Below are 19,262 nucleotides of genomic sequence, written 5' to 3' on the forward strand. Positions count from 1 at the left end.
TATTACAAAATATTGAGTACTGTTCCCTGTGCTACACAGTGGGTCTTTGTTGGTTATCTATTTTATATAGAGTAGCGTGTATATATTCTTGCCTGGAGAATCCCAGGGATGGGGGAGTCTGGTGAGCTGCTGTCTATGGGGTCACACAGAGTCGGACACGACTGAGCGACTTAGCAGCAGCAGCATGTATGTATTAGTCTCAACCTCCTAATTTATCCCCCTACTTTTCCATTTGGTAACCGTAAGTTTGTTTTCTATATCTGTGAATCAGTTTCTGTTTTGTGACTAAGTTCATTGGTATCATTTTTTAGACTCCACATGTAAGCAATATCATATGTTTGTCTTTGGTGTTCTTCACTTAGTATGATCTCTAGGTCCATCCATGTTGCTGCAGACGACGTTATTTCATTCTTTTTTATGGCTGAGTCTATTCCATAATATGAAGATACCACATCTTCTTTATCTATTAATATGTTGATGGACTTTTAGGTTGTTTGTTTTGGTTATTAATAGGCACATGAAAAAATTCTCGACATCACTAATTATTAGAGAAATGTGAATCAAAACTACAGTGAGGTGTCCCCTCAACTGGTTAGAATGGCCACCATTTAAAAGTCTACAAATAATAAATGCTGGAGAGGGTCTGAAGCAAAGGGAACCTTCCTACACTGTTGGTGGGAGTGCAGATTGGTGCAGCCTCTGTAGAGAACAGTATGGAGGTTCCTCAAAAAATGAAAACTCCTGCAATCCCACTCCTGGCCATATATACAGAGAAAACTATGATTCGAAAAGGAGAACTGTTTAATTTTATAGAGTTCGGAAGTTTTGGATATTATTAAACTGTATTTATTTTAGAGATCAGATGCAAATTGTGTAGAGAAGATGGGACTCTTAGCACTGGATGAATCATTGAATAATGTCTCCTCTGACTTTCTCTCCATCAAAAAAATGCCTGTGCTTGGGTTCTGTCCCACTTGATCTGATATATTGGTAATTGGTCAGGCATTTATTTGGCCACATGGGGCCTAGCCACTGATATTTTCTAAAACCTCTCCCACTGGTGCAAATGTGCCTGCAAGGTTTATAGACACTTAGCAAGCCCAAGGTCAGACTATTAATGGCAAAGGCAGGTCTAGACTCCTGGCTTCTCTTTTCTCCCTGTACATTGTCCACAAGTTCTGGTTTAAAAGAGATTTTCTAAACATTTTTGCAGTGTTTTTTTTTTTCTTTTTCACACTTTCTCATAAGAATGAGTAATTAAATAAACACATTATTCAAACACTTCTGTTAGTTGGCTTCCTTTTAATTAAGGTTTCATTCTATGGTGTTCTACCTTAACCTCATGCTTGTTTTCTTACAATGGTGTGTTCTGAAACCTTCATTCCCAGATACCTCCTTTTCTCACCGCCTTCAAAGCCACCTCCAAAATGTAATTGCGTGTCTGGGTTCCTCACGGAGATTTTCAACCTTGATCAAATACTTAGTTCATTGTTTGTTCTTTGCAGTTTTTATTAGATTTTCCCAGGTTCTACCTGTGTGCTGATGTGATTGTACAGCACTCTGTATTCCCATGAAGTATTGGAGTAAAATTAAATAAAGTGCCTTTGTACTTTCTTTGATTTGTGTGAGCAGATGTTTCCTGCTATTGAGGGCTCATTCAGACTTCTATCATATACCAAAATGTAATTGGAATTGTGTTACCTTTTTTCATTACCTGTTGCCATGAAATTGCTTAAAGTTTCTTAGACATTGATGTCCTTAACTACTGTAATGCTTGGTTAAAATTCATCATGGGATTTAATACGTATTAAGTTCCTCTCGTCAATTTTAGTAGGATAGTTGAATGAAAGCTTAATAGAATTAGCTAACCCAAAACAGTTTACAGTTCTCTGTGTTTGTTTTGTTTTCAGGAATCTTTGTGATACTCCACGCTTGTGTGCCGAAGACTTTAACCAAATCTGCTCTCAGGGTTGGCATCCTGGGAAAAGAACAGCTTCCGGAATCAAGGAAATTTTCGGGAGGTTCCTGGCCTGGTGGATCTTTGAAGGTGAGAATGAAACCATTTTCTCTTTGTCTTTAGAAATCTAATTGAGCTGTTCTGTCTTCAAGATCTGCTTTTTGGGAGAGTGAATAGGAAACTACATTATGGAAAATTCTCTGTAAAGAACTGAGAGTATTTCTTTTTCAGAAGATTTTATAGTAGTCATGAAGGATATCAGTTGGCTATTTTGACCAAATAGGAATTTATCTGAAGTGTAGATCTGTGAAATGACAATCTATGAAGACTTATTTAAACACACACACACACACACACACACACCTCTTTAAAAAATCAGTAACATTTCTCTTCTCAGAAATTTATTATGCATTTAAGGTCTCTCTCAGCCTTCATTTCTGCTTTACCCTGCCTTCTAGGATTATTTTAAGAATCAAACAATATAACTTATGTGAAAGCACTTTGTAAACTATGAAGTATTATTTGCATAAGTGAGAAAAGCAGTCACTATTTCCAAACACTTATAATCCTCCAGATTACTCTCATACCCTCCAATCTGTTTTCTTCCATAGTGTGATTCATTTTTATTTCAATTCAGTATACTTTGCTAGGATCTTAAGAAGTCAAGTCCTTCCCTTCAAGGAATATCTGTCAAATGCAGGGCAGTCACATAAATAAATATGACCCACTCCAATATGATGTTAAGTATATTGAGAATGCAGCAAGGAGTAAAAAAGGCATCAGATGCAGCCTAGAGCCAGAAGGTTGTGTGTGTGAAAGCAGGCTTCTTGGAGGAGGTAACCCCTGCAATGGCCCTTAAAAGATGAATAGGAGTTAGACTGATAAAGAGCAGGGTGGGGTGGAGGAGGCCATTGCAGGCAATGGTGGTGAGATAGTTGTGTAAAACTCACATATGGAAGTAATAAGTCATTCAGGATTATTGACCCATAGGTATAGGGTGTATGTGTGTGTGTGTGTTTGTAAGCACTGAAGGTTTTTTGTTTTTTTAATTGAAGTATGATTGATTTACAGTGTTGTCTTAGTTTCTGGTGTATAGAAAAGTGATATATTCTTTTTCAGATTCTTTTCCATTATAGTTTATTATAAGATATTAAATATAGTTCCCTGTGCTATACAGTAGGACTTTATTATCCCAAACTCCTCATTCATCATTCCCCTAGGCCCGTTCTCCTTTGATAACCATTAGATTGTTTTCTACATGTGTGATTCTATTTCCGTTTTGTAAATAAATTCATTTGTATCATTTTCTTCAGAGTCCATAAATAAGTGATATCGTATAATATGTGTCTTCTGTCTGACTTAACTTCATTTAGTATGATAACTTCTATGTTGCGCAAATGGCATTATTTCATTCGTTTTATGGCTAAGTAATACTCCACTGTGTGTGTGTACACACACCACATCTTTATCCATTCTGTTAATATACATTTAAGTTGTTTCCATGTCTTGGCTGTTGTAAATAGTGCTGCTATGAATGCTGCCGTTCATGTATCATGTATCTTTTTGAACTACAGTTTTCTCAGGATATATGCCAGGAGTGGAATTGTAAGATCGTATGGTAATTGTATTTTAGTTTTTTAAGGAACCTCTGTACTGTTCTCCATTGTGGCTGCACCAGTTTAAATTCCAACCAAAAGTGTAAGAGGGTTTCCTTTTCTGCTGAGGGATTTTAAGGTGGCAGTCATTGGCTTTTTAGATGTGTTAACCTGAAGAAAGTTAGAGGAAGAGTTACAGTGAGCAAGGTTGAAGGAGGAAGATTTATAATGATCTGGGGAAGAGATGGGAGGACTATAATTGAGGTAGAAGCAGAGAGTGCCAGAGAATTGATGCTTTTGAACTGTGGTGTTGGAGAAGACTCTTGAGAGTCCCTTGGACTGCAAGGAGATCCAACCAGTCAGTCCTAAAGGAAATCAACCTTGAATATTCAGGAAGGACTGATGCCGAAACTGAAGCTCCAATACTTTTGCCATCTGATTATCAGAACTGACTCATTAGAAAAGACCATGAAGTCTGAAAAGATTGAAGGCAAGAGGAGAAGGGGATGACAGAGGATGAGATGGTTGGATGGCATCACCGACTCGATGGACATGAGTTTGAGCAAGCTCCAGGAGTTGGTGATGGACAGGGAAGACTGGTGTGCTGCAGTCCATGGGGTCACATAGAGTCGAACAGGACTGAGCAACTGAACTGAACTGAGTGAGGAATAGAGAAAGAAATTTTGAACAACTAGAATATTCTGAATTTTATGATAGTTTGAACATTGGAAGTGAGAAAACATTAGGACTTGGGATTGTCAGGTTTCTGACTTGAGTGATGGAAAGCATGATGATCTCATCAAAAGAATTAGAAGGGAAGTGGACTTGGTGGTGGGGAGGAGAGGACTTTGAGGTATATTTGGACATGTAGGTCAAAATGTCTGCCAGCTAGTTGGACCTGTAAGTGTGGTGGTTAGGGGAGGGCTGAGGACTAGCAACATTGATTTGGGAGTTACAGGCAATAGTTAAAAATCTTTTTAAAATATAAATTTGATATTGTACTTAAGCCTCCACTATCATTTATTTGTACACTTAAGGCACAATTCACCCCATTCTCAATTTCCATTTTATTTTTCCATTACCTGTCATTTCATTTGTGTTTATTCTTGTTGGTCCTGTTTTCTTGGGATAATAAATTGGATTTTACCTCATGACCATTGTTGTGACCTTTTGAGTTTGATGAAAGAAAATTCCACCTAGTATTTTAAAATTCCATGAAACCCTAAAATATTGTAGAATTGTAAGTGCCAGTCTCCATTTTAATTCACAGTGGCTATAGAAGTTATTTTTAAAAAGTACTTTGCTTTCCAAAGTATAGTATTTTTTTTTTCCTGTATAAATCGAGTTTTCTTGTCAATTCCTCCCTTTCATTGCTCTGTCCAGGATCTGAGCCTCGCATATGGGAGACCAAGCGGCATTTTTTTTGCATTCTTCTGTGGGGTGGTGCCAGGGTCCCTCCCTTGGGTCTTCCCAGAATCAACCCAGAATGTCATTAAGGAAGACTGTTCCAACAGAGGCTGCACTGTTTGAGGTCAAGCCTACCCAAGTCAGACTTCTGAAAATCATTACGCAGAGCCTTCTTTGAGGGAATGTCATGGGTAAAAATTTTAAATTCAAATAATACTTACAATAGTACTATTTTGAGTGAATTTTATTTGATTACCATGGTCGTAATGAACTTACTGATTTTTTTTTTCTTAAGATCTGTTGGAAAATTGCAAAACGCTCCTTTTTTACTCTTTCTAGTTCACTTCTCTAGCATCCTTCCAGAAACTTTCAAGATCGGTTAATCTGTCACTTGCAGTTTTATACAAAAGAGAATTAATTTGAAGCAGAATTAAGTACATAATGCTAACAGCTGGAGCCAGAGCCCTGGCCAGTTGAAACGCATTCTGTCCTTTCCACTTGAGCTTTTTCCTTCTTATTCCAAATCTTTATTGAACCGTGATGTTATCTATGTGTCTTAAAATAGGAAATTGAATTAAGTAAATCAGTTCACACTGATGGCATATGCTTTGGTTAATCATTCTCTGCTCAGCAAACAGATTTTGCCTCACTGCTTTGGGCTCTGATTAAGGTTTTATTGTTTTTTTACCTTTGCACCTAAAAATTTTTTTAGCATGGAATTTGTTTTTAGCATTCTCTATTGTGGTTCCTGGAGAAGGAAATGGCAGCCCACTCCAGTGTTCTTGCCTGGAGAATCCCAGGGACAGGGGAGCCTGGTGGGCTGCCGTCTATGGGGTCACACAGAGTCGGACACGACTGAAGCAACTTAGCAGCAGCAGCAGCAGCAGCAGCATTGTGGTTCCACTGCTAAAAGGAAGGACTGGAAGAGAATCGAAACCACCTGTGTTTAAATTCCAGTTTAAAAAGACCTGTCATTTCAATCCATTATCAAGCCAGTTTTTTCCAACGGGTGCTTTCAATACCAACATACTAGGCACATTCACTAATAAGGCAAGCACCGGCCATACAACCCAGTTTCCTGAAACATTTGACTTTTTTCCAGCTTTATTTCCCTTTTTAAAATAAAAGGCAACTTCCATACATTAAAAAAAAAAAAAGACACTCTTCATTTATTTTAAAATCAACACTTTTAAGCAGAAGCTATTTCTGATTGGGTCAAAAACATTGTAAGACTTGGTGAATTTCATGTATAGAAAATGAATTCATGGAAATGCTGAGTTGGTGTAACTTAAAATGACATCACATGCATGCAAGTTGTAGGTGGTCTCAAGGACAATGAATTGTTCTCTGAAATTCACAGAACGGGCAGTCATTTCTGTGAAACCAGTGGGCTGTTTCAGGGTCTGGATACACAACATGATTCAATCATCCCGAGAGTTGCTAGTCGCGAAAGGAGTTTCCACTTGCTTGTGTGCAGGACACAGGAAATATGTCTCCCCGTTTTGGTCTCTTTCTGCCTTCTGTCTCACTCATAGTCTTTGTGATATAGACAAATATGGTATCTCCAAAACAGGAGACCCTTGACAGTTTGCGTTTATGGATCTAGAAGTGGAGACAATTGGTTGTATATTGAAAAGCAGGCAAATCATCCTTCACTGGGCTTCCCCGATAGCTCAGATGGTAAAGAATCAGCCTGCAGTGCAGGAGACCTGGGTTCAGTCTCTGGGTCACAAAGATCCCCTGGAGGAGGACATGGCTACTCACTCCAGTACTCTTGCCTGGAGAATCCCACAGATGAGGAGTCTGGAGGGCTACAGTCCATAGGGTTGCAAAGAGTTGGACATGACTGAAGCAACTTAGCACGCACACACGCACGCACACACGCATGTGCACACACACCTTTCATTTGGTAACAAGTGAGAGCCCTGGGAAGACAGTGTCTTGGCATGTTGCTCTCTGCATAGCGTGGCCACATTGGACCAAATGATGATGTGAACAGAGATGGAGAGATGGAGAGACTTCTGCAGACAGTAAACACAGGGTTGTGTGATGTCTGGGAAGGGACAGGCCGGCTTTCACTGCTGTTTGGCTTGGTGGTAGGGTCTTCTGAACAGTCTGACTGTGGACAGTAGTATTGGGTGGGTCTTCCTGCTCCAATTCCAGAATGAGTGTTCCAAGTACCATTATGCCAACAAAGCACAATGGATAGCACTGATAATTAGCTTTGGAGGTGCCACTTTAAAGTATTTAGAGTTTAAAATAATATTCAAGACTTCCCTTCTTCTGCCCTATGGGTAGAGCACAGAATTTTGTTGGAGGAAGGTTGTTTAGAGAAAACTCTTAGTGAAAGAATCAGTGAGTTGCCAGGGTGACACTTCTGAATGGGCAGTCTTCCAAAAGGCTCAAATCATATTTAGCAGTAAAGTGTGTTACCCTATGCCTTTTTGTAGTGTGGGATTTTGAAAGGAGATGGGACAGGAAATGCTGAGCCACCAGCTTTTGGATCCAAATTCAGTCCCACTGTAGAGGTCACAGACATCAGCAGTTTGTGGGCCATTTTGGTGGAGGACAATAACAGTGGATTTCTAACCAGATAATGTCCTGCTACATTTGAATTTTCACTCTCCACTGCCTTTTGTCATCTGAATCCTTTCAGAATCATTCTTGACTCAGATTTATTATTAACTTTTTGAACTCTGACTTCTGTACTAATATCTTGCTGCTCATGTTAAAATGAGAACGTTGCCGCGAGAATTTCTTTTTGCATTAATTAATAGAAGAGCAAGGCAGCATAATATGAATTAATACTCTTCACATTTCCCCACAATATAAGCTGGATTCGTTATCCCCTGGGGATCTATTTCAAATTCATGCCCTAGTAAGCCATTCCAGCTAGTTTTTGGCTTTCTAGCTTTTTAAAAGCTTCTCCATAATGGGCAAATAGAGAACAATACATAATACATAATTTTGATTTTAAACTTTAAAAACATGTTTGATTGTTCTCATTATAAAGTGAGAAATGAGACAGAACTTCCTCTTCAATCCCCGGTAGTATACATATTTGTAGTTTTCTTTTGGCAAGAACCATCCTGAGGCAATTATGTCTTTTTAATATAGTTCAGACAATAAATTCTATGAGGAAAGATTAAGGATAGAAACATTATTGAGGATGCAGAATCACTAATCGAGTTTATTCATCCTTTTAACATCTTTCCTTCAGAGGACACATGTATTATCATTGATCCAACTGTTTAAAATGGCAGTATCTGCTTGGGTAATAATTACCTGTTACCAATATTTCAGATTATTCTCTCTCCTCTTCTGTTTCACTTCTTTGCTCTCAAAATTTCCAATTTTGTTTCCAGTCATCATATTAGTGTATGTGTGTCACACAGAGAATGTGACACAGCAAAGGGACAGAGGCAGAGAAAGAGAGAAAGAGCTGAAGAAAGTGACAGAAAAACAAGGGATATTTTGTATTTCCTACACAGAAACCAAAGCAGTATTTGGAGTTCCTTTCCTGCCTCCATCTTATTTATTTTTTTAATTTCTTTGACATGAACGCTACGTGATTTTTTATAACTGAACAATCAATAAGCAATTACGCAGAACCATATTCTGAGTTAGAGATCCGAAAATAGTCACTCTAGTAGAGCCGTGCTGTCACCCAGACGCCTTTCCCCTTTCAGGCTTAAGATCCTCTTTCCCCAGCGTCTGGGAGTCTTAACAGCTGGAAGCTCACAGCTGGGTCCCTCCTTGGTGATTGCCCTTAGCTGTCAGCTAAGGAGAGCTGCCTCGCTCAGGATCCTGCCCTTTGCCCCTGGCGCAGCAGCATACATTCAGTGGCTGGTCAACTTGGGGACACAGAGGCCCTTGCCCCACTTCAGGACAACTCTGTAGGGCCTGCAGGGTCAGATGGGGCTTCTGTTTTGTGACTGCACTGCAGTCCAGCTTCTCCCCCTGCCTCACCTGCTTTGTTCACGCTCCCGTTTGTGCTGAGTCCAGCAGCACTCACCAGTGAAATTTGCACGTGTAAATTCTCATCTCAGAGTCTGGTTTGAGGACGGGCAGCCTGCAGCCGCCACCATACCTGGACTGTGCCTTGCGTCCATGTGTGAGTGCACTGAGGAAAGGCACTGACTCGAGGACCATCATCAAGACCTCTGACAGTCTAGTCCCTGCCGTTCCTGTGAAAAGTGGGGATAATTATACCAGCCTCTTAGAGTTGTCGCCAGGATTCAGTAGCAAAGCATTCAGCACCTGACACACAAGAAGCACTCCTTAAATTACAGCTTTTGTTGAAATTATCTACAAATGACCCATAAATAGTGTACCTCTGCTGCTGCTGCTGCTGCTAAGTCACTTCAGTCGTGTCCAACCCTGTGCGACCCCATAGACAGCAGCCCACCAGGCTCCTCTGTCCCTGGGATTCTCCAGGCAAGAACACTGAAGTGGGGTGCCATCGCCTTCTCCGAAATGATGTACTAGTTCCGACCAGTTGATTACAATACAGAATGTATTGTAATGTCATTTTATGACATTTATTTCAGTACAGGGTCAGGTTAATGAAAGAGGCATCATCTGCTTATTTAAATAGTTCTTCCTCATTGTCAGTTTCCATTTATTTAGTGTGTAGAGAAATTGGAAAGGTCTCTAAAGGGAACCGTAAGTCATTAAAGAGGGAGAAGGAAAATGTGATGGGAAAGAATGAAAGGATCTGGAAATAAGATTGGAAGATTGAGGAGTAACTTGCTTTCTATCTTTAAGTAAGTGGAAACGTGTTATGAGGGGAATAGTGGACTTGGTTTTCCCATGTTCACAGAAGACAGAACAAGAGAAAATGGACATAAATTGAAGGAGGAATCTAGGTGGCTTTGTATTAAGGGAATTCTTCTGTTCTTGGTAAACATGGGAAGGAGCTTGTAATATATATATAAATATATATATATATATATATGTATTAAAAATCTTCAAAAAAAATAAAATAAAAGACAACATTCAGTCGATCACTGAGATGCTTCCTAGGGAATTTATGGAGGACTCTGAACTCTATGATTCTGAGATTTCAGAAATGATGTTTCCTAGAAACTCAGACACATATGTTCTGTTTTATAAATGGAAACTAACTACTATTTGACCACTTTCATTTTCTTTTTAACTAAATTTCTTATGATTTCTTTGAAAATGTCTATATGCACCTTGTATGTGGTTTTATGATAATGTTAATTTTTTCACTGAATAGGTATCTATTAAAAATCCCTGTGTACGAGACAGCAAAAGAGACACTGATGTATGGAACAGTCTTATGGACTCTGTGGGAGAGGGAGAGGGTGGGAAGATCTGGGAGAATGGCACTGAAACATGTAAAATATCATGTATGAAACGAGATGCCAGTCCAGGTTTGATACACGATACTTGATGCATGGGGCTAGTGCACTGGGACGACCCAGAGGAATGGTATGGGGAGGGAGGAGGGAGGAGGGTACAGGATGGGGAGCGCATGTATACCTGTGATGGATTCATTTTGATATTTGGCAAAACTAATACAATTATGTAAAGTTTAAAAATAAGATTAAAAAAAATAAAAATAAAAATATGACAAGTATCATTATCATAATTTCCAATATGTCATCTCTTTATATTATGTATAAAAATAAATTAAAACCTAGCATCCTATGCCATTTATCTATATGTGCTGTAAGTTATTTGGGGACTCAGATCTTGGGATGACGATGTTTAAATGAGCGCTTGTGAGTAATAAATCACTCCGAAGGGCTTTAGAACACCAGCAAGAGGTCTGGAACTTTGGAGAACACTTTTTCAATCAATTAATGGCTTAGAGATAAGATTAAAGAGTGGATATGGGACTAGGTTTTTAATGTTCTTTAAGACCTCAGTGTCAAAAGATAAGAGGAAGCCACTAAGATGTTTCTCAATTACTGGTAAATGTATTGGATTCTGTATTTTCTCCTTGGCATGGCTTATCAAATGAGTCATAGACAAGAAGCAGAATGAAGTGGGTGAAGGAGCCCTGGACCACAAGCCAAAATGCCTGGCTCTGCTTCCATCACAGCTAAAAATGGTCTGTGCTTCTCTTATAGAACTATGCATGGATTTTCTTTGAATCTCTTAATTTCAGAACCCTGTATTAGATGCTCATCACAGCACAGTACCTTATTTGAGAAGACACCCAGCAGACCTAACCTGAGGGCCCCATCACCCCTTGACCTAAAGCAAGCAGCTCTGCTTCTGCTAATTATTTTTCTTCTTCTTCTTTTTTTTTTTTTTTTTTAGCAAGCACAGGTAGATAGAGGTTCCATTTAGGTTTTCACTTGACTAAATAGATCCATTGCTAGAAACAAGAGTTCTACAGGCTGATCTCTTGTCGTCAGTTTTCTCCCCAGTATATCTCATTAAAATACTGAATTTCACTGCTTCTCTTACGGCAAACTCTTCCAGTAGCTGTCTGTCTCACGAGGGAAAATGTACACACTGTTTACCGCAGTATTCCTGGCCGCCCTCACTGCCACAGCAGCGGACATGACTTAGAATTCTAACATGAGGTCATCTTGATCTGGTTATCAAATGCAGAGTTGGAGACTGGGTGGCCTCTCACAAGCAGCTCGTGCAGTCGGCTTCCTGTCTGATTTTGCTCAGCATCATCCTTGCTGTCCTTCTAAGCCGCCCAGGCCATTCTGTTCCTATTCTGAGCATACCTCCTCCATAAGGCCTTCCTTGATTGCTCCAGCCCCTATTAATCTGGCCCATCTCTGAAATTCTCTTACACACATGGGCATTTATGCTAGTCTGCATTCCATTTTATCCAGTTTGACAATAGTATTATGTAGCCTGCCTGTGCACAGCGTTATTTTCGCCCCCTCAGGTGCCAGGGAACACTACAGCAGTCTCTGTGACCACCACTTACCTAGAGAAATACACATTCCAGCATCACCCCCAAATGTAAATTTTCAGTGTTCAGTTCACTTTAGTCGCTCAGTCGTGTCCAACTCTTTGAGACCCCATGGACTGCAGCACACCAGGCCTCCCTGTCCATCACCAACTCCTGGAGTTTACTCAAACTCATGTCCATTGAGTCAGTGATGCCATCCAATCATCTCATCCTCTGTCATCCCCTTCTCCTCCTACCTTCAGTCTTTCCGAGCATCAGGGTCTTTTCCAATGAGTCAGTTCTTTGCATCAGGTGGCCAAAGTATTGGAATTTCAGCTTCAGCATCAGTTCTTCCAATGAATATTCAGGACTGATTTCCTTTAGGATGAAGTGGTTGGATCTCCTTGCAGTCCAAGGGACTCTCAGGAGTCTTCTCTGACACCACAGTTCAAAAGCATCAATTCTGCGCTCAGCTTTCTTTATGCATTAAGATATTCTGGAAGAAGTTTTAGCAACATGAATGGAAATAAAACTTACCTTAAGTTATAACACATTAAAGCTCAAAGCACTTGCCTTGATCTGATGATATAGATTTTAAGCCTAATTCTGCCTCTCACTTTGGGTTCATCAGCAAGTCACTTGTTCTTTAAGATCTTCTTAATAACTGTAATAATAGTGCTATTCTTTGTTCTTTGCACCTCACAGAGTGCTTTTGCATGTTCTGTAATTTGAACTTCACAATGACCCACAAGGTACTGAGGTAAGCTAGTGTCTATCAAACAAGAAAACTGAGCTTGGGGCCATGACCTCAAATCTTTTTTAAAAAAACTATTTATTTTGTACTGGGGTATAGCCGATTAACAAACAATGTTACAATAGTTTCAGGTGAACAACAAAGGGACTCAGCCATATACATACATGTATCCATTCTCCCCCAAACTCCGCGCGCATCCAGGCTGCCATATAACATTGAGCAGAGTCCCGTGTGCTGTATGCTAGGACCTGGTTGATCATCCATTTTAAGTATAGCTGTGTATACATATCCATTCTAAACTCCCCAAGTATCCCTTCCCCTCCTCCACCCGCTCCACAACCGTGTTTGTTCTCTAAGTCTGTGAGTCTGTTTTTAAGTAAGTTAATTTGTGTCATTTCTTTTTAAATTCCACACATTAGGAATTCCATAGGCTATTTCTCCTTCTCTGACTTACTTTCCTAGGTATAACAATCTCTAGGTCCATCCATATTGCCCCAAATGTGTGCCCTCAAATTTTTATGTGTTAAGCTGACAGTAGGCACTGAAACTCAAATCTTCTGGCTTCTATTTTATTGTTCTACTAAACTGTTACTAAAAGTGTTATCTGCATGACTTCCCTGATGACCCAGTGGCTAAGACTCTGCACTCTCAAAGCAGGTGTTCCAGATTCGATCCTTGGTCAGGGAACTGGATCCCTTATACCGAAACTAAGAGTTTGTGTGCCACAGAGTAAGATCCTGCGTGCTACAACTAAGATCCAGCACAGCCAAATAAATAAGATTACGTCTAAACACAGGTGTTGTCTGCGGACCAGCTGCCAGCTGTGTGGGTGTCACCTGGGAGCTTGTTAAAAATGCAGAAGTTCAGGCCTCACCCCAGACCTGCTTTCTCAGGATCTACATGTTAACAAGATGCCTAGGGATTCATCCATCATTTAAAGGGGAAGAAGTACTGTAATATCAGAACAGTATAAGCCTCTGTGGTACAAACATGAAAAGGTTTTTAAAATTTTTATCCCTCTCCCTGCCATCAAATCTCCTCTGTCATCTCTCCCTTTCCTTTGAAGAGATTTTGAGCAGATTTGATAGACTTTTAGTTACTTTCTGTTCTTTTTTCAAATAAGTTTCATATACTCTAATCCAGTTTTAAAACTTCAAACTCATATGGAAGGAAAAGCTTTCCTTTACCCCAGCCCAGCTTGTACCCTTCAAAAGGTTGTTTTTTCTTTTTTGTTTTTGGCCTGTTCTTAAACCAAATGTACTTACTTCCAAGTTCTGACTCTTGATAATGTATCATGATGATGTTCAGTGTTCAGAATAAGAAATTCAGTTGCCCCACTCAGTCTTCAGCGAAACTCAGAAGTAAAAACCAAGCACACACGCCCAACATTAAGTAACCAAGATATTTCAGGCTCTATTCACTGTATTTCACCAGCTTATTGGACCAAGGCTGACTTACGGTTGGTTGTCTCTGGCAAAAACTGAAGTTGTTAAAGTATGAGACTGTACTTCATGAAAAAAGAACATTTTCAACCTCTTGTTCTTAATTTTTGTTTTCTTTTTTCAGTCTTCTTTGACTCGGAAGCCAAGAGTTAGATTTATTCACCAGTAGCCAAATGCCTGTCCTTAGATGCTAGATGGAATTCCAGGAGACTTCCCTGTGGGTCCAGTGATTAAGACTTTAGACTTTCACTGCAGGGAGTTTGGGTTCAAACCATGGTTAGGAACCAAGATTCTGCATACCGTGTAGCACAGCAAAAAAATAAAAAATAGAGAAAGAGATGAATTATCCCAGTCCCAACCACATACTTTGTTGAACTTCTAACTCTGCCCTCCACCCTGAAATGAAACTTTCATTTTGACTCTCCTGCCACCTTCTCTGTGTCTAGTTTGTCTTCACTTTCATGTGACAAAAAAAGGCAGCTTTTATCTTTGTTTCTGGGTTGCAGATTTCATACATATTCATTAGCAGTTTCCTTTTCCAGCTACTAGTTTGTAGTTTGTTATTTGTAAATGAAGTCTGAAATGAAGGACAGCTCCCAGTTCTCACTTTAATACACTTGAGTTGTTCGTCTTGATTTTGGAAGTCATGAACCAGATAGGAGTGACTTTTGAAGGCTGTTTTCTTAGGCTGCGTCATTCAGGGAAGGGGTGTATATGTGTCTCTGTGTGTCGTGTGGCTTGGGTAGGTAGACAGGACAAGTGCAGAAGGAGTTTTTCCAGAGTATCTTCAGGGTCATCGTGCTAGGCAGTACACCCACTATCTCACTTTATCTTCACAAGGGCACTCTGAGAGAGGTGTTGTTGTTCTTAGAAGCCTGAAACCAAAGCTAAGGAAAAGTAAGCAATTTGCTCCAATTCTCAAAGCTAGTAACTGAAGGAGTGGTGATGACAGATAATTAAATGTGGAAGTTTCACGTGCTTTTCTACTTGATCCGTAGAAATTGATTGTGGGACGTTTTGGAGTAATTACCTTTAGAGTAATTCTCAGGCTTCTCTGATGGCTCAGAGGGTAAAGAATCCACCTGCAAGGCAGGAGACATAAGAGATGTGAGTTCGAACCCTAGGTTGGGAAAATCCCATGGAGGAGGAAAGTGGTAATCCACTCCAGTACTCTTGCCTGAAAAATCCTGTGGACAGAGGAACCTGGCAGGCTTTGGCCCAAAGGGTCGCACACAGTCAGACATGACTGAGTGATTAAGCACACACACCTTTAGAGAGTCAATTTGTTTTTATTTCAGTGTATTAAGTTGTTAAGAACAGTGTTACTAGGCCTGGGCTAGTGGGAGTGGAGCCTGCTGGTCCTGCCCTCACTTAAACCTGAGGCTTGGTGCTGGGCCTTAGGTGCCAGGGAAACTGACTCAGTATTTCCATGGATTGCTCTTTTAGTTAGTGCTTTGTTTATTGGAGAATGCTACAAAACCCTACCATTATGTGTCTGTAGAGAGTTGTTCTTCCCACCTTCAAGAAAGCTCTGGTTTGCAGAAAGCTCTTGTTCTTCCCCTCCCTCTCCTCTGGAAAACAAAACAGATGCAACTCTTAGGGCGGACTTAGCACCACACACTTAGCAATTTCAGGCACCACCTTTGCGCCTCCCATAATTTCTGGAGTGTTAGCAGGCAGCACACCTGTCCTTTTAAGGGCTGTTTTTCTAAATTTGCTAGTCAGGCAGGTAATCTCTTTGTATTGTGAGTCTGTTTCTTGATTGTTGCATCAGATTCCCTCTGAGTCTCTCCTTGTTCAGGTTGGTGGCTGTGGACAGAGGACCCCTCCTGGGTACCCTTCTGCCTTGGAGAGGATTGACATTGCCCTATAAATAGAGGCCACAGAAACCTGCACATGTTAAGACCAGCCTGAAGCAACTCTATACTAGCTTCTTAAAATTTTTGCTGAAATTTAAAACACTATTTGCCTTCAGATGTAAAACAGAGGCCCTTTTTTTGGAACTCAGTAGCACTCAGAGTTGTCTATTGTCTACCAAGCAAGTTGTAATTAAGTTTCCTATGCAATTTACCATGTGATTTAGGATATGTGATTTTTTTTTTTTAAAGCCAAGGGCAGAAGTATTTTTAAATAATGTTGATTTTCCTCAAATATAAAAGTAATACATATTCATTGCAGATAATTTAGAAAGCGGTGGAAAACATGAAAAAAATAAAATAATACAGGTAAAATGATTATTAACTTTTTGATGTGTGTTTCGTGTTATACTCACATATATATGGATGCACACACAGCATGTTTAGCTTCTTGAAAAACAATTTTAATGGAATTAGCCCTTGGGACATTAATGCCCAGCATTTTTCTCCTTTTCAACTTGTTCTTTTTATTTTTAGATTGGAATATTATACATATAAAAAGAGAGGGAGAATGGCTCGGTATTCAGGAATGTTTACTATGAAAACAGGTTGCCTAGATTCTGGTCTTGGTTTTGCTGTGCTAGCTTGGAACCTTGGGAAAGCCACTTAATCTTTCTTTGCTCAGTTTTCCCGTATATAAAGTGGGGACAAAATAGAACATGTATCATTCACAATGTAAACTGTTAGCTATTTTTATTTTCTAAAATGAAGATAACATATATGTAATGTAAAAAGAAAAACTATACATAACCTAACATTTTTGTTTGTGTTCTATTCCTTGATCATACCCCTTCCCTCCCTCCAGAGGTCACATTGCCCTAACTCATTGTTTAGCTTTATATAATTTGAACTTCATATAATCAACCTCATACACATTTTTACTTAACATTATGTTTGTGAGATTTCTTCAGGTGATTTTTTTTCATTGCAAAGAGTATATGTCACATTTTTTAATCCCTTTGGATTGTCTTTAAATTTCATATTATTACAAGTCATGTTGCTGTGAACATTCTCCTACCTGTTTCTTGATGCTCATGTGTAAAATTTGTTGCTCTTGTCCTTCTGGTTTTTATTTTTTCAAGAAGTTTACCTGCTGCGTAGTATTGTATGAGCATCTTCAATTTCACTGGGTATTGGAGAATTGTTTTCCAAAATGATTGTATTGGTGTATATATATATATATATATTTAAGGGCTTCCCTGGTGGCTCAGTGGTAAAGAACTCGCCTGTTAAAGCCAGAAACACGGATTCGATCCCTAGGTCAGGAAGATCCCCTGGAGGAGGAAATCGCAACCCACTCCAATGTTCTTGCCCAGGAAATCCCGTGGACAGAGGAGCCTGGTGGGCTACAGTTCATGGGATTGCAAAAGAGTTGGACATGACTTAGTGACTGAATAGCAGCAATATATACTTAAACCAGAATGTGCCCAAGATGAAAAGTCTAGGCAATGTAACTTTTGTTCTGTATAGATAATATGTCTTTTCTCTTTGACTGTTTTAAAGATATTTTCCTGTCCTTGGAGAGATGTTGTTTTATTATAATATGTCTAGGTGATATTTCTTATTATTCATCCTTTTTAGTATTAATATATATTGACACCATATGTCAGTGAATTTCATGTCTCCCGTCATATCTGGAAAAATTGTTGCTACTACTATAAACATTCCCTCACTTTCATTCTTCCCCTTTGAAACTAACTAGACTTACTTAAACCTCATTTATTTTCTATGACTTAAACTCTTTTTTTGTATTTTTCTTCTGCTCATGCTCTAATATGAATCACTTATTGAACTCTATTTTCTTTTTAATAATACTGTCTTTAGCTATATCTACTATGTTTATCATATATTGAGTTAAAATTTTAAATTAATTGATTTTACTGTTAATTTTCAGAATTTTCATGTTACTTTGTAAATCTGCCTGGTCAGTTGTATAACATTTTATCCTTTGTGTTTAAAACAAAATTTTAATTGTGCTAAAATACATGAGTATTTTTATGCCATCTTCACTGTTTCCAAGTGTACGGTTCAGTTAAGTACATTCACGTTGTTATGTAGCTGATCACTGGAACTCTCTTCGTTCTGCAAAACTGAAACTCTTTCCCCGTTAAACAGTGCTGTATCCCTCGCCCCTCCTCCAGCCTCTGGCAAGCGCTGTCCTACTTTCCATCTCTATGAACCTGATTTCTCTAGGGGCCTCAGATAAATTAAATCCTACAGCATGTTTCTGTGTCTTGTTTATTTCACATGACGTGCCACCAGGGTTCATCCACGTTGTAGCATATGTCGGGATTTCCTTCCTTTTTAAAGCTAAATAATATTCCATTGTGTGTATTCCTTTGTGATGCTTATCACCATTTTTGTTTCTTTAACTATTTCAAGTATGATAATTCTTAATCTCTCATAACATTTGATGTCTCTGGGCATCTACTTCTATTGTTCTGCTGATTTTCCTTCATGGTGGCTGATTCTCCTCAGTGTTTGGCAGTGTTCTTTATGAGGTTGTAATGGAATGAGCTTCATACCAAGAGATCTTGATAGCTATTATGAGGAGGAATTTTTTTAATTAAAAATTTTTTTTATTTGAGTATAGTTGATTTACCATGTTGTGTTAGTTTCAAGTGTACAGCAAAGTGTATCAGTGATGCATATACATGTATCCACTCTTTTTTAGATTCTTTTCCCCTATAATAGGCCATTACTGTGTGTTGAGTAGAGTTCCCTGTGCTTCACAGTAGGCCCTTACTAGTTATCCATTTTTTAGTTATCTATTTTATATATAATAGTATTGGAGAAGGAAATGGCAACCCATTCCAGTGTTCTTGCCTTGAGAATCTCAGGGATGGGGGAGCCTGGTGGGCTGCCGTCTGTGGGGTCTCACAGAGTCGGACACGACTGAAGTGACTTGGCAGTATGTGTATGTCATTCGCAATATCCCAGTTTATCCTTCCTTCCCCCTTAACCCCGGTAACCATAAATTTGTTTTCTACATCTTAACTACATTTCTGTTTTGTGTATAAATTCATTTGTATCATTTTCTTGTAGGTTCCACATATAAACAATATCATATGGTATTTGTCTTTCTGACTTACTTCACGCAGTATGACAATCTCTAGGTCCATCCCCATTGCTGTAAATGGCATGATTTCATTCTTCTTTATGGCTGAGTAGTACTCCATAATGTGTATATGTTTGTGTGAGTGTGTGTGTGTGTGTGTGTGTGTGTAATATACAACATCCTTTTTTAGGGTGAACTTTTTTTCTACTTTACCAAGGGCAGAGCCCTTGGGGATCCAAGTTTC

General features: G+C 39.2%; 1 protein-coding gene across 16 annotated transcripts in view; it reads left to right on the plus strand.

Annotated features, from left to right (window-relative positions):
- The first annotated feature begins 1,908 nt into the window (after positions 1-1,908).
- The window catches only part of NRCAM (neuronal cell adhesion molecule), a 249,991-nt gene continuing 232,637 nt past the window's right edge, over positions 1,909-19,262 (plus strand). For all 16 annotated transcript variants that reach the window (XM_086396801.1, XM_086396798.1, XM_086396803.1 and 13 more), the window contains exon 1: positions 1,909-2,047. The gene's annotated coding sequence lies outside the window, so the exon portion shown is untranslated. The remainder of the gene's footprint in view (positions 2,048-19,262) is intronic.

The sequence above is a fragment of the Bos grunniens genome, chromosome 4 (genome assembly GCF_055505025.1).
Source record: "Bos grunniens cultivar Pamir isolate PY7600 chromosome 4, Bosgru_T2T1.0, whole genome shotgun sequence".
Taxonomy (NCBI): domain Eukaryota; kingdom Metazoa; phylum Chordata; class Mammalia; order Artiodactyla; family Bovidae; genus Bos; species Bos grunniens.